We start from the raw sequence: 15,912 nt of genomic DNA, 5'->3' as shown, positions 1-15,912 counted from the left end.
AAAGAAAAAAGAAAAAGAAAACATGGATAGTATTAAAACTCATTGTCCAAGGGCACTTTATTTCTCTGTATATAAAAGGCATAAAGAACTGCTGAAAAAGTCCATGATAATTTTCTCTGTTTGTCTATTAAGACATTTTTTTCAACCCTCACGAGCATCCCCCCACCACAACAACACTTATAAATTCCATAGCCAGTTTTCTTCCAGAGTGAGTCAGATACCTGTGGAACATACAGGAACTCCTTCTGACCACTGGGCCATTTTTATTTCAGAGGAAGCAGCTGGCTCTGGTGGCCAGCCAGTTTCCAGTTTGTGTGCGTGAGTGCGTTCCTCCCCTCCTCTTTTGAATGTCACTTCTCATCTTGCTTCTCTAGGAACTGTGAAAGGGTGGGCCGCAAGTGATTCTACCTTTGGCAATTTACAGGGAAACTACAGCAGCACAGGAAAGACTCCTTCAGATTACAGATCAAGTGGAGATGATGATGGTAGTGAGAAGTTTTTACAAAATACCATGTGATTTTCAGTAATTTACATGTATCATTTCACTTAATCCTCACAGTACACCTATGGGTGGGTTTTTGTCACCTCCATTTTGTAGATGAAGATGCAAGACCAGAATGGTTAGGTGATTTGCCAAGGCTAGCCACCTAAAATCAGTGGTGAAGGCAAGATTTGAATCCAGCTTCCCTGGGTTTTAGAGTTCATGGTTTTATCCCCTAACTTAGGCTACCTCTTGCGAGTAGGAAGACTACTTATGTATATGAAGCTTCTCTTCCATCCCTTCTTTATAGTTGTATTGGCGGGTGGCTGTGGATGGCTATATACTTCGTTGTGTGGGTGTTTACACATGTATGGACATGTGCGGAGGCCAGAGGTCAATGCATGTGCATCTTCCTCTCTCACTCTCTACCTTTTCTTTTTTGAAAGAGGCTCTCTCACTTAATGTGAACCTTACCTATTCAGCTAGGCTAACTGACCACTGAGCTTTAGGAATCTTCCTTGCTTGTTCTCCATCTCCAGTGATGGGGTTACAGGCCCACACTGCTACACCTGACTTTGTGGGTGCTGGGTGTCCGAACTCCTTACGTGACCAGCTGAACTCTCTCCCTAACCTGCATTTCACCCTTCTAAACTAAGAATACCGAATGAACTGCCATTTGCCTGTAAAGATAGGCTTGGGGTCAGAGCTAACACTTTGGACTATTTGACATTCTTAAGTTTCAGATTAATGACACCTTTACAAGAATTAACCTCTGAATTATAAGGTGGGTCGATTATACCTTATTTTATGTATTTAAAATGAAATCCTTAGCATTAGCTAAAATGTTGTTCAAATTAGCTAAGCAAACATACATTGCCAATGGTTTCTTGTGTCAAAAGCCCCAGGAGATATTGATGTTTGGTTCATTATATGAAGTATAATACAAAAACGTGGAATCTTTGTTAACCTATTTATGCAGTGAAGCTCCCGTGAAGCATTTGTTGAGACTAACAATTTAGTGATAGAATGAATAATTTAGACCAGTTTAAAAAATACATGCACCATTCATGTACTTCTTAGATTGGTTTTGGAGTTGATACATTGACTGGAAGTGGGGTGATAAGTAATGTTACAAGAGGATTGGGCTGAAGTGGGACAGATGAAACAGTCTTTGAGGCATGGAGGAGGTACTTGAGAATGGAACATTAGTGATTTCTTTTGCTCCTAGGATAACCAAACCCCTCATGTTCCCTTTCTATCATTGCCTGCTGAGATGCCATGTCAGAATTATGATCCTGGTATTCCAGTCTTCAGAGCAGCTGGTATTGCTGTCCATCTGAGGGTCTTTGTCGTTGGAATTCCTGTACCTGTCCAGTCTTGCGCTTTGCACATTATGTTTTAGGGGACTGGAACAGTACAAGACGAGGGACAAAAATAAGTTCTGACAGTGTTTTGGATTGGCGTCCAGATATGGCTGCTATAGTATAGAAGCTGAATAGTAGCCAAAGGAGCTGAGAGTAGAATGCAGTGGCAATACCTACTACTGATGTCCCCTCTCTGTTTCTGTCTCTGTCTCACACATACATGGAAGTACAAGTGTGTGCACACACATTTATTTCTAGAATCACAGGGACAGGCAGAAGGGCAACTCTAGGACTGGGGCATGGAGACAGCCAATGATGCCGACTTCCTCGTGCTTGCAATCTTACTGTCATGCATGTCTTCCTTTATCTCTTTTCATTCTGATTTTTTAAAAAAAATTATTTTTAGTGTGCCCCACTTTAAAAAAAGCCCACAAGAGAAAATCAACCACAATCACAGACCTCAAGGCATTTATGTTATGCTTGGAGAAGCATTGACCACAAATTCTTTCTGTAGCAAACATTGTGACGAGGGAAGGCTTCAAACAAGGCATCAGAACTAGACAATTGCTACGAAAGCTGGGCATCTATTTCCTGTTTCTCATAACTACTTATTATTCCTATGAATTGGGATCGAGGGGGCACAATTGGTTTTGCTCAAAACTAAACATCTATCCCTCAAGATCCTGGTAGACCAAATTGTTGAGAAAATTGCCCTACTACTTTGTTTATGTGAAATTCAATGTGGTAGCTTTTGTGAGCTATTTTCTCCACCATGTGCAGTTGGAGTAAGCTTATCTTAATCTTGGCCTAGATTCTCAATCTCTTTAGGATTCTGTCAGTAGCCCTGATTGGGGGTGTTTTAGCAGGGAGAGCGCTTTGGAGCTCTGTGCACAGTTTCATGAACAGTCCTTACTGCCTCGATTTGGATTTTATGTCTTTGATTGCAGGAAGCCTTTGCCCTCACACATGAGCCTGGGGCCCTTTGCTACAGTGGTTGGAGTGCTCTAATGCTAATGCTGTTTTGATAATGATTGAAGCATTAAAAAAGTTGTTCTTTATCCTCAATCTTTGCATTGCCTCGTTTCCTAAATTTAATTTACTCAGATGTGCTTAGGAAAATGGGGCAGCACAATCGTTTTTTGTTTCTGCTTAATTAATTCTTTTTGAGAAACTCCACTGAAAGTACATTTTCCCCTTGCTTTCTTTCCTCTCCCCTACTTTATAATAACGAGGATAAAGATAATGGTGAAGATTCAGTAAGTGCTTACTGTATGATGCTTACTTTTACATAATTTTCTCATTTAATATTCCTAGCAACCCTATGGGGCCTGTAGTGTAATCATCACTAGTTTATAGATAAGGAAACTAAGGTACCACCGTGCCTCCCAAGCAATCTATCCTATGACTTGGTACTCTTTGCTTTCAGGCAAAACAAAGGTACGAAGCAGTGGGATTTATGGTCCCCCTGAACAAAACATGAGATGGAAGTCTGACATTTTGTATCTCTAATACCTCCTCATCTTCATGATTACAGTTCTGTTCTCATTCGTGGAATTTCATTATGACTTTAAGTCTTACACTACCAGGAAATCTTTAGCCATATGTACAGTTTTTTTTTTTTAATTTTTATCAACATTGAATGATTTTGGTCTTTCCCAAGGTGCCAGGTGCCAGTGACAGAAGGAGAAAGAGCTCCTTAGAATGTATTAACACTATGCTTTTACTGGAAGTTGACTGTTCCACAACCTGAACTATTGATCAGAGCAAGAAACCTGTGGTTTAGCTGCAAACATCTCTATATATGATGTAAAATGCCAAAGAACTTCTCCTTACACAGTTAACTCATCATCTGAGAGCTCCCAGGGTCCTTGCTTGGAGCCTACTCTTCTTCTTTATGCAGTCTTTACAAGCTTGATTTTCTGACTTTCTAGCTATTAGTGGAGAAGCATTTGGATGGAATTGTGGCAGAGTGCTATGGAGAGGTACATAGGCACAATATGAAGCAACATGGAACAGTAAGAGTGGAGAACATAGAACTGGATGCAATAACTCACTAAATGGTAATTAGGGGCATTTATAGAGGGTTCTATACATAACCGTTATAGTAACTCCAGTCATATAGAAGGCAATACAGTTAGTGTTCATATTGGTGACTGTGAAGCAATCTGGGAAGATCAGATTAGGTTCATTATTCTTGTCTTAATACTTACATCTTAAAAGGCTTAAAGTAACAGAAGAATGCTGAATTCATGCCAGTGAGGTGGCTCAGCCGCTATCGGTGCTTGTCACCAAACCTGATGGCCTGAGTTCAATCCATGGAACATGCTTGTTAGAAGGTGAGAACCTAGTCGTGAAAGTTGTTCTCTGACCTGCACACATGCATTTGCGCACGCATGAACACTCCTTAGTGTGATGAAAAAGTTATTTTTTGTTTTTTTTTTTTAAGAATACTGAATTCTGAGTCAGAAAAACCCAGTCCAATTCAAGATCTGCGTTTATAGCTTCATGGCTTTGTAGATATTATTTAGATTGGATTATTATGCCAAATCTATAAAATGGGGCTAAAATTCTAGTCATAGAGAAACTTTATGTGAAAATGTCTTACAACACACACACACACACACACACACACACACACACACACACACTCTTTATGAAGACAGCTCTTTTCTATCGACATTTCTAGCTCAGGTGGTGCCCAAGAAATTATGGGGGCCATTGACCTCTTTGAAGATGGACATCATGATATATTTAAGCAGCTTCTGCCACAGTTAGATGGTCCAGTTTCAGGTAGCTCCAGTGCACCAGCCCCTCAGGTCCTGATGCTTTCACAGCACCTCCCCCAGGGAGCCACCTTGACAGTGCCCAGGCCACTCCTGAACTGCATTGTCTATCACAGTGGAAGCAAGGGAAGACAGAGCCCCAGGACTGCTTGGAGGATTGCTTGGAGGATTTGCTTTCTGTGGACTGGAGGAGGGCAGCGGTTTCTTCCTGCTTTCCTTGCTTTCTGCTGGCTTTCTGGTTCTGTCTGCACCCATTGTTGTCAGTCCTGTCTCTCTTGTTCCCCTAAATAAAACTGACCTTGGTTAGGGAACCCTTTTCCATCAACTCTGAGCAATTTCTCCAGTCGTTTCTGCTAGAAATACCTGGACTTTTTGAAGAGGGAGGATGGTATTTAAGCAGATAATTTATTTATCTTACTTCACAGTTAATATGTGACTAAATAATTGCTTGACTGCTGACAAACATGTTTTGTGATTCTATCATGTCTTAATTTCGGTTTTGGTGATGTGTCTGTTCATTGAGGACTGAGCAAGTTTCCCCCCCTTAACTAGCTCTGCTTAGGCTGAGCACCACTGAGTCTGAAACTCTTAACTGCTGGCCACCCTGTCACAGTCCCGTCTTTGTTAAAAACAGTGTGCCTGAGAGAATAATTACGTTGATGTCTAATCAGAACTTAATTCATTTGTTGGAGCTAAATAGAATAACATTCAATTGAATAGAAGAATTTTAGGAACACAAACCCTGACCATGAGTGAGGTTATATATCCTCAAAAATGTCAATTATTAATCAGCCCACTCGTCGCTCAGCAAAGCTCTGCTAATCCCATTATAAAGGGGAAATTTCTCATCAGAACACAGAAGGTGCTGGCTCTAATTAGAGGACTTTTTATGGCACTGGCTCAAAGAGGTATTTTGGTTCCGAAGTTTAGTTTTTTTTTTTTTTTAATTCAATTGTTTTAATTATTGGGGCTATTGGAAAAAAAAATAACCGAAAACCGAGTGTTTAAAGTCAATCAGTTTTGGTCTAAGAACTTTGAGATTCCATTTGGTTTTTAAATTGCAGTGGCTTTAGCTGTGCAGGAGCTGAGGGAGTTGCAAACCTTTCCTGTGCCCTCTTATTGATTTAGGAAAGTCAGTCATTAGGCTGAAAACTGTTTAATAAAAAGAGCTTAGAAAAATGACCCAGTGTGCAAGCAGAGACTATTCGGAGGTCACCAATGAGGTGCGAAGATTATGCAGATGAGCCCTTACCCGTGTTCACTGCAGCACCTCTTACACTCACCACCACTGCCCACCTTTATCACTAGCGTGCCCCACCAAGCAAATGAAGGGTCCTTCTGCCTTCTAGAAGCTTCCAGGAAGACTCTCACTTTGCCTAGAGTTGATTGCTCCCCACCCTGCCCCCCACCGGGCTTTGTTTACTTTCTTAAAACATATGTTCCTCCTCCTTTTTCTGTCTCACTGCGTTGCAGTACCTGATATGGGGGTAATGAAGCATATGTTTGAGAGATTTCAATTCTCCTGACAGTTGAATGGAGGTAGAAACAATTTTCCTCTAAGCTGGAAGTGGTGATGTTGAAATTAAAAACACTTTTCCTGTGGACTGTGAGATGCTTCCAGGGTTTAGGTCCGAGGCTTCCTTTCTCCCTGGTCCTACCTGCTCTGTTCTCATTATTCTACTGCATCTCTGTGATCCTCACCCAGGCTCAGTTGTCTCATTCATCATCTCATGTTGTATTTCAGTTCCAGTCTCCGTCTGTTCTCAGCTAGAATACCAGCAAAGGCACAGCTGAGTCTCCCCTTCTTCATCGCCTTTGCTCCCTGCTTCTGCAGTGCAGTGCAATGATTATGGATACAGCCTCCGGGCCAGGTCAATTGGCCTCAGATTCTTATGAATGAGAGAAAATAAGCAAGCGGATGTGGGGGAAAAATGGTTGCGAGTTGCAGGGTCATCAGGAACTTCCTTTATAAATAGGCACCGAGAGACTAAGTGAGAAAAGAAGGAAAAGTCTCCTGCTCTACCCAGTTTCATTTGTATTTATCTCATTGAAACCTCCCCTCCCTCCTGTGAAATTGGCAGCTTGTTGGTTTCATTTTATTCCTGAGGAAGTGGAGGCTTAGGGAAATTACAAGTCCAAAGTAGCATAGCTAATAGATGGTGAAGAGGAATTGGTCCCAGGAAAGACAGATGGAGAGACCACGCCCTTAAGTACTATGTTTTAGCCAGACATTTTGCTTTGTGGTTATGGGAAGTCATTCGATTCTAATTTTCTTTCTTTCAAGGAAAAATCTGTTCCATTTTATTTGAAAACTTGCTGAGCAGTACCTAGCATGTTCAAAAGGCAAGTATCAAGAGGGATTCAAGGAGTTAATGACTACCTTCAGAGAGTTCAGATCTCACAAAGTAAGACATGGTTAACATGGACAGTCAGCACTCCTAGAGAAAGGCTGCATGAAAAAGTTTACCGTTTTTATAAGGTGTTGGAGTGGATCCATATTTGCTGAGGCTTTCTACAGTTTTAGGGACTCATTTCCTAAGGAAGGCCATTTAGAACACTAAGCCCTTGTGCCTCTCCTGGAAGTAGATGTGCCAAGGTGCGTCCCTCTAGCTCTTTTTATTATCTTCATAGGAAATCTGCCTCCATAGGGATTGGAAAAAAAGAAAAAAACATGATTTCAACAAGTGGCTGGATTTTCTTGATTAGGGTAGGGGAAGATAGTCAGTGTGAGTTCTCTCCACAGATGTGGCTTTTAACAGAAGATGAGAGCAAGTGAGAGAGTTAGGTAATTCATCTTTTTCTCAAATCCAAATTATCAGTCATCTCTTAGACGTACTCTTCCTAGACTTGCTGGCTGACCTTGTCATCTGCGACTCATCCTTTTCTCTTAAGAGTGGGGACAGGGCTAGTGTGCCAAGGATGTGCTCTGACTTAAGCAGGCAACAGTGTAAGTGCAGCTCTGTTAGAACTCTTTGTGTCCAAGAGAAAGTTCCTGCCTTCTGAGCCATTAAATAAAAAGGGCTGTGGGCTGGTGAGATGGCTCAGTAGCTTAGAGCACCCGACTGCTCTTCCAAAGGTCCGGAGTTCAAATCCCAGCAACCACATGGTGGCTCACAACCATCCGTAACAAGATATGACACCCTCTTCTGGAGTGTCTGAAGACAGCTACAGTGCACTTACATATAATAAATAAATAAATCTTTAAAAAAAAGGGGGCTGTGAGGTGAAAGGTAGGAGTTGAGGTCTATGCTGAACTTTGCTGCAGAGCCTAGCGATTACAACCAACTCAGTGAAGCTGGCTTTCAATGAGACTGATGATAGCTGCCGCTTCTTACTCTGTCTTGTACATTTACATTTGTAAATGCAATTCTGTACGGAACACCCTACTTTCACTATATTGAATGGAGTATATCTGGCAATACACATTTTTTTTAGTGCTTTTAAAGCTTGGATATAATTAAAATGAATATAAGATAATAGGTTGGTATTTTAGAGCATTTTATGTTCATTTAAAGATGGCTTCTTGTGAAACTGGGTACCTCTCTTTCTCCTTATCCCTCTCTAGTGTGTTTGTGTCTTTATGTGTGTTTCTGTGTATTTGTGAGACTCTCTGTCTCTGTCTCTCTGTCTCTGTCTCTCTGTCTCTGTCTCTCTGTCTCTGTCTCTGTCTCTGTCTCTGTCTCTCTCTCTCTCTCTCTCTCTTTGTGTGTGTGTGGAGTGTGTATATGTATTCATGTATTTCTTTAAGACTGTACAATTTTCAAAATGGTTCCCTAGTGGTCTGAACGAGTCTCACATAGTCTCTCATTCTAACCTATAAGAGGAATTACTCTGATTTCTATTGGGTTGTATTAGTCCCATTAGTAGCATGACTTCCTACTCTCATGTCACAAATCACTCTGAACAAACTTCATGCCACAGGGATGATAATCTGTGAGGTGGGTGAAATGCCAGCTCATCCAAATATGCTCTTGTGTGTTCTACCACATAAGGGAAAAGAAAATCACCTTTCTTAAATGTCTCTTGTGGGTCAACCTTCTCAGCATCCCTTCATAAAGGCGCTATTAGTTCCAGGAAGAAAAGAAACCCAGTGTGTGGTCACTTAGGCAAGTAACTTTATGTTGAATGGTAAGTTTTCTGTTATTGCCTTACCTTACGGTGTGCTTTCTCTCTCTCAACGAGGTTAGTAGTTCTAATATGAGGACCATGACCATGACCATGCATGTGACCTTACCTCTCCTTAGACTGGCAGAATATGCAGGTTTTACAGTTAAAGCACTCATGAAATCAAACACCCCTGCTTTGCTTACTAGTTACACAGGACTTTTTACAAAATAGGGGTAATGATTACAGCCCAATAGAACTGGGAAAGTCAAACACAAATTATGACAAGCACAGTTACCGTTTTTCTTGCTAGATATTTGGTCCTCAATAAATGGAAGCCATTGGTGAAGAAAAGTCTTCTCATTCTATGTTATAGCTGTTTGCATTATAATAGTCCTTCCTTGATCAATTATAATACAAGGGAGTTTTATTTAGGTATAATAGTTTGACCCAATAAAGAGGGTATAATGGTTGACTCAAGTAGAAGATATATCAGATAAATGAATATTGAACAAAATTATAGAGTGACCATTAATTAATCACCAAATTCTTTTTAAATAAGAAAGACATCACTGTTCATAAAGAAATTAAGAATTTCAGTTGAACGTAATTGTATCTGTTTCTTATGGCACATTTGCAGAAGCCAGTGGTTAGTTACGGTTGCTTATGGCAGTGATGCCTTGAAAGGTATTAAAGTAAAACTTACTCAAGGTATTTGATTTTTTTAAAAAATGAGTATTATATTCTCTTAAATATGGCTATTTCCATGCACAAATATCATGTATTCACGTATTTGAGCGTATTTCCTCCAAACCACTCTATCCTCCACTTTCATGCTCTTCCGTTTGCCAGTTCCCCTTGCTCCATCATACACTTCCCCTGTTACGTTCCTGTTGTCTTCTACACAGAAACACACACACACACACACACACACACACATGCACACGCACACGCACACACACACGCACACACACACACAGAGATAGACAGAGAGACAGAGACAGAGACAGAGACAGACAGACAACTTTATATATCTGTATAAAATCTACGACTCACAAATGAGAGAAAACACAAGATACTTGTTTTTCTGAGACTAGCTTAATTCATTTTATATGATTTATACCACCTTGGGGTATTTAACTAGAAGATGCCAAGTCAACACATCACCAGACAACTTACTTTTTAAAAATTACTTTTTATTATATAAACAGGTACTACTTTTTATTATATAAATAAAAATCCACAAAGGAAGAACAAACTGGAGAATAAAATATCCCAGTTTTATCTGCTGGAGGTTAATAACTAGTAATATTTTGACGTGTTGTCTTATATACCTCTAGTCTGTATTACAGGGCTGTATGTATATACACAAATATATATGCACACATGTTAATTTATATATCAATATATATGCACACATGTTAATTTATATATCAATATATAAATCACATATCAGTAATTAATACTAATATATAAGATATATTTCCAAATATATTATGTTGCTTATATGTAGTATATTAATAGTGTCTTTTCATGTCAATAGTGTATTTTTAATATGTAATAGAAATTTAATTTGTATTCAGTTAACATGAATAAGATAAATAATGTCCATCTATCATCTTACTAAATATAAATTCATGTCCTTGATTATTGCTTCAAGGCAAATTCTTAGAACTGGAAATTTTATATTAGAGGTTATATAGTTTTTAAAGATTATTATATCTATTTCATAAAGTGCACTTATATTTTCACTTATACTAGCAATGTATACATGTTCATTTTCCTAGCCATATGTGACTTGTCACTTTATAGTAACCTCAGTTTGGATGAAAAATAGTACTCTGGTCGTTATGGAAACTTGTGTGTCATTTTTCCTTTTACTGGGTAATTTTTATTGTTTCAATATTTAAAATTAGGTATTCATTTTTCCTTATTATATGCCTATTGATCTTCAAAAACTATTTATATATGCAGGATATCAAACCATTTTATATGTTATAAATTGGTTTTACTAGTTTGATAATTCAATTTTCCATTCTTTGTGAATGTATAAAATTCTTTCCAATGCACCATTTCCTTCCTTTGTTTTCCAATATGTTCTTTCCTTAACGATATTATCTTTAGGATAAATCAAATATATATATTTTTTCCTACCAGCTACGGGTAAGTAATTTAAGATTTTTTTAAAAAAAAAAATACGAAGACTGTAGCGTCTGGTCCGCCAACCTCCTGGAGCTTTTGAAGATGAAAAGAGGTAATGTATATGAAAACGTTATTGAAAACTTGAATTGAGCCTGGTATGATACTACCTCCCTGAAATCCAGCAATTGGGAAGGAGGGTCACAATGTGTAGGTCAGCTTGGGTTACATAGTGTAAATCTGGGCTATGTAAGACCCATCTTTAATAAAAAAGTAATTGAAAAGATTATTGTAGCTATTTTTCCCCTGATGTTGGTAGTCTGAATGAGCCCATGTCCACTCTACTGACATCAACTGTTACCTTTTTTCTCCCTGGATCTCAAATATTTCTGGCCATCATAATAGGAAGTAATTTTGAGATATATATAAATACACTGAAACCTGTGGCCTAGGAGGTAGATCAGTGCTTAGTGGCTTGTGAAATATCCTTTGCCACCAATCTCTTGGCCTAGTGTAGATTCTAAGCTTCCTTCCCACATCCTCAACTGGACATATAGACCCTGAAACCACTGTTTGATGTCCTCTATGTGTTCACTCCTACATGTCTCTACCCATCAAAGGCAGCTTGGGAAACCTAGTGGTTCCTCACAGAGCACTAGGTGAAGAGAAAATCCCATAGCCTTCTCTCCACATACCTATTCTTTGGAGACTTGAAAAATAGTACTCTTTTGGGCGCTTGATAAACAGTACTCTTTCTAGCAATTGCCATTTGAAAAAGATATACTTGCCTATCAGATAAACCGGTGACATTGCATTGTTTTATGGAACAAACTGTCTGGAAAGAGTTGTTTGTTGGTAAAAAACTTTGTCTTTTTTTTTTTTTTTTAAATTGTGAGATGACCGCAATTCTCCCTATCCAAATAAACAAACAAACAAACAAACAAATAAAGCAAACAAAAAACCTCAGAGGGACAAAGTATTTTGTACATTAAACTAATTACTAATGGAAAGCCTAAGTATATTCTTTCTAACCATCTCTAACCACATCTGCCAGATGGTTGAAAGATGAAGAACTTAAATGATACATATAGCATGTCAAACGTAGCTATGATGGTTTTAGTTTTAGTTTTGATTTAAGAGGAAGATCTCTGAAGAAATTAAGTCTCCAGGAAGGTCACAGGCCTCTGGGAGGTTGATGAGATTAGACATTTGAACTCATTTAGCCTTTTGGAAGGAGTAAGAAAGTGAACTAAGCTTACTAACAATCTACTATGTACCACGGATAATCTTCATAACTGTAATATTACCATTAGGCATTTCCCCCATTCTATAGATGTAGAAACTGGGGTTAAGAGCGATTAAGGGACCCAAGGCCACAGCATGAGTATGTGGTAAGGTAACTTCATGTGATGAACTTCCAAGTCATTGACCTTTTCATTGAGCTACAGTGTGTCTCTTGGAGCTCTACGAGATACAAATAAGAGTCCATAAGTCATTCAAATGATTTTGTAGGCTTTTGTGAAATAGAAAGTGCTTGTTAGGAAATTGGACAATGATGGCGAAATAAATAAAATAGCCCCAAGAATAGCCCCAAAATTATTTGGCAGAAGGCTTCAAATTCCATTGACATGAAGAAGTTCCCTGTAGGGCCCTACTAGGGTGAATTAATTGTACCCCAAGTATTTTATGGCCGCATGGAAGTCTTTCTTATTGCATAATAAAGCATCGTGCACACACCCTTCAGAACTCATTTTAATACTGTTCAGCCTGACATCCAAAGGGGCTGCTACCCTGACAAATACAGTCTGGCCAGATGTTATTATTTTGCACTACATTTAATTTCTTCCTGCCAAAGATTTAGACTTCTCCCCCCGACCCCCTGATAAAGATCAGGGGAAATCGTCTGGTATTTACAAAATCCCATCCAGGCGTATCTGTTACAATGTTCACTTAGCAAAGTTTATTAGATTATTAGGACTTTAAACCCTTGGGCTCTTTAGTTATTGAAATAAAAAAAAAAAAGAAAACCCAAACATCTTCAACAAATTTAAGTGGTATAATTAGACCCTGGACTTGTCTTACAGGCATTTTAGAATTATGAAAATGATTTAACTAGCGTTTGCTTCCTGAGAAACTTGCTGAGTTTGACAGGGATGAAAGGAAAGTGGTTATGCTGCTTTGGGCCTGTGCCTTAATGGGGAAAGTGATATGTGGAACTGAGGGGGACTTGCTAGAGTCCTATGGAGAAATGACTCCTGTAAGTAGTTAGCTGTATCACATAGGGCCTCTGTTTCATGACTTAGTTAAAACCCAGGCACTACACTCACAGGAGCAGGAGACTCTTGTTTTTCCCTAGCTCATGAAGTTGACTTTGACTCAACACTTCTCTAGCTTCTTTAAATGCTTCTTCTTCTTTTTTTTTTTTTGCCTGTATGCATTAACGTAGACATAGAAAGAAGGCAGTTATAATAGAAAAGTTCAGTAAGTCCGAGTTATTCTCTATCAATTATGATATATAGACATCACAGCTCTCCTCTGGGAATTTGGATATGCTTTGCATGCAATTCCAGTTGCAAAGCAGTGCCAATTGATAGTTGGCGATGCTCTTGCTGTTTTCTTCACTGGATGGGTTTAGACATGGGAGGCTTGAGGTGGTGGCCTGACCTAGCTCACATCCATGACCAGTGGATGAATTGGGAACTGAGCTAGCTAATGGGATATATATGTAAGAGTGAAACTAAGAAAATAGGCGCAGTTGCGCTTGTTCATTTTTAGCAACTTGGATGGGGGAGCTGCTTATTCGGTTACCTGAACTCTGGAACAGGACACTGCTTCACCTAGAGAGGGGACTGCTTTGAGAAGTCGGTTGAAGGTATCCCTTCCCTATGCCAGGCTGAGCTGTTTTTTCATTGTGAATTTACTTGCTGTCTTACTGGGTTTGGGTTCATTGTTAAAGCTCGGTGTCCCTGAGATGACTTTTGAAGTACCTCACAGTTAAGCCTGGCCGGACTTGGACTTTCTCTTCTTAGTTTTAAAGTTGCTCAGAAGCCTTTTATATGAAAATAAGAAGATTGCAAACATCCGTTTGTACATTAAATATATAGTTAATAAATGCTGAGATAGAACAAATGACCTCCAAACAAGAGGTAAATATTTTGTAAAAATTAATGGAGTAGAGTGAACTCTTATTAACTCAGGCTCTCTTCATTTGGATATTGTGTTAATTTGACTTGGACTGAAGTTAAGTTTCATTGCATTTATGAAGAAAACATCTACTAAACACACACACACACATGCACACACACATGCACACACACACACACACATACATATATATATTAGCCACAAGATTGCATTACTTTAGGTATGGAAAAATAATAAAGAGCAGATAATTGGTTCTGTAAGGAATTGACTTAGTTTCCAATCATGTTATCCATCTAATCTTACTAACCCTCCACTTCCTTATCTATAAAATGGGTACAATAATACAACTTATATGGCTGTAGTGAGGAATAATCATACAATATATTGAAAGCTTAGAAAATTGCCTAGTGTATAGTAAGTGTTCATTTACTGTTAGCTGGTGTTTAGTATTAGAAAAGAATTGTAAAATTATAACCTACTAACTAGACTTCCTTTCCTTTAACAAATCAGATGACTAAAGAGCTACAGAAAATATCCTATCATTAATCCCTGCCCCCATACCCATCCTGCCCCAGCAGATGGAATTCAGGGCTTTCTGCATGCTAGGAAAGTAAGGCACCACTGAGTTATACTACACCAGCCTTAACGTTCTATTTGCTGAATGTGAATTCTGAGATGCCATCTGTAGACAATAATTACTGTACCTGGCACAAAAAGAGATGATCATTAGAGTTTAAAGGCTTTTCAATTTCTCAAGAGGGAAACTCTAATTGAGCAGGTTTTATAATTTTAGTTGACCATGAGGTGATTGAAGTTTATTATGGGAACCTGAAAATTACCAAGAGGATATATGTTTGATCGTTTCATTATAATATTTATGTTATCTGTCTGTTTGACCTGTCAAGAAGGATACTTTGTTGCATAAATCACAAAGTTCATTTTAGAAGCTATCAAATTCTTAGAAACACAAAACAACATGAAAACTACCCTGCAGTGTGTAAATGAGGCTCTGTGTTAGAACTCGTACATTCAAATCCCAGCACTGAGAATAAAAAGATTCACCCAGAGTCCTAATATTTCAGAGGTGAACATGGTTATAGGGGTTTTGTTGTAGTTGATTTTGTTAAACCATTTTCTCTGTGCATAAAACATGAGAAAAGATATCATACTTGCAGACATTAAAAGCCTGGTGATAAACCAAAGCATGCATGTTTCCCTCACTTATTTTCAGGTGAATTAAGATAAAATATTAATTTGTAGGCATGAAATGGACTTGAACTTGAAAATTGTGTATAATTTTATATCTATGTGTCCTTTTCAGCTCTTTCTACTGAGGCCAATAGAAATGTAGCACAGAGAATATGGCTTCAATTATCTTCATAGAGCCATTATAATTCAGAAGGGCTGTGTGGGTCTGTGTATGTGTGTGCACCCTTGTACGTGCTGGGTGGAGATTGTTCCCTGTTGTGTGGTCTTGTGACGAGCATTGAACTGGGAATAAGAAGATTGGGCTCATGCTCTGACTCCATCATGCCTCACTGGATGGCCTTGAGCAATTAATGTCATTTTTCTAGGCTTTATTTTCCCCATATATAAAATGTGGTGGTAGAGTGGATAATTTCTGCAGCACCTCATAGTTCAAAGAGTCTGGAATTTAAAAAATCAAACGTGCCTGTCTGGCTGGAAGAACCCGAGGCTCTGTTGATATCTTCCTAGCAAGAGGAGAGGTGATGAATCTCAACAGTGTCTTTGTTGCCAGATAGACCATAGGCTATAATTTTTAGCCTATCAGGTGTTTGACTTTTGAAAGGGCTAAATTCTCCATTAGGAGTAAATGTAAGAGCTGCGGGTTATTTATCGGGATTTACACTTTCCATTCATAACTGCCAGTGTCAAA

The 15,912-nt window shown here is 38.8% G+C and overlaps 1 protein-coding gene and 1 long non-coding RNA gene across 2 annotated transcripts in view; one reads left to right on the top strand and one right to left on the bottom strand.

The window, feature by feature from the left end:
• Window positions 1-6,617, bottom strand: part of LOC110313468 — a 42,486-nt gene extending 35,869 nt beyond the window's left edge. The window contains exon 1 of the long non-coding RNA XR_002380110.1: window positions 6,330-6,617. This is a non-coding gene — a long non-coding RNA (uncharacterized LOC110313468). The remainder of the gene's footprint in view (window positions 1-6,329) is intronic.
• Gpc3 (glypican 3) overlaps window positions 1-15,912 on the top strand; it is a 334,864-nt gene that overhangs the window by 30,790 nt on the left and 288,162 nt on the right. The window lies entirely within an intron of this gene.

The sequence above is a fragment of the Mus pahari genome, chromosome X (genome assembly GCF_900095145.1).
Source record: "Mus pahari chromosome X, PAHARI_EIJ_v1.1, whole genome shotgun sequence".
NCBI classification, from domain to species: domain Eukaryota; kingdom Metazoa; phylum Chordata; class Mammalia; order Rodentia; family Muridae; genus Mus; species Mus pahari.
Note: the sequence above shows the minus strand (reverse complement) of the source record. Positions and strands in the feature narration are given on the sequence as shown.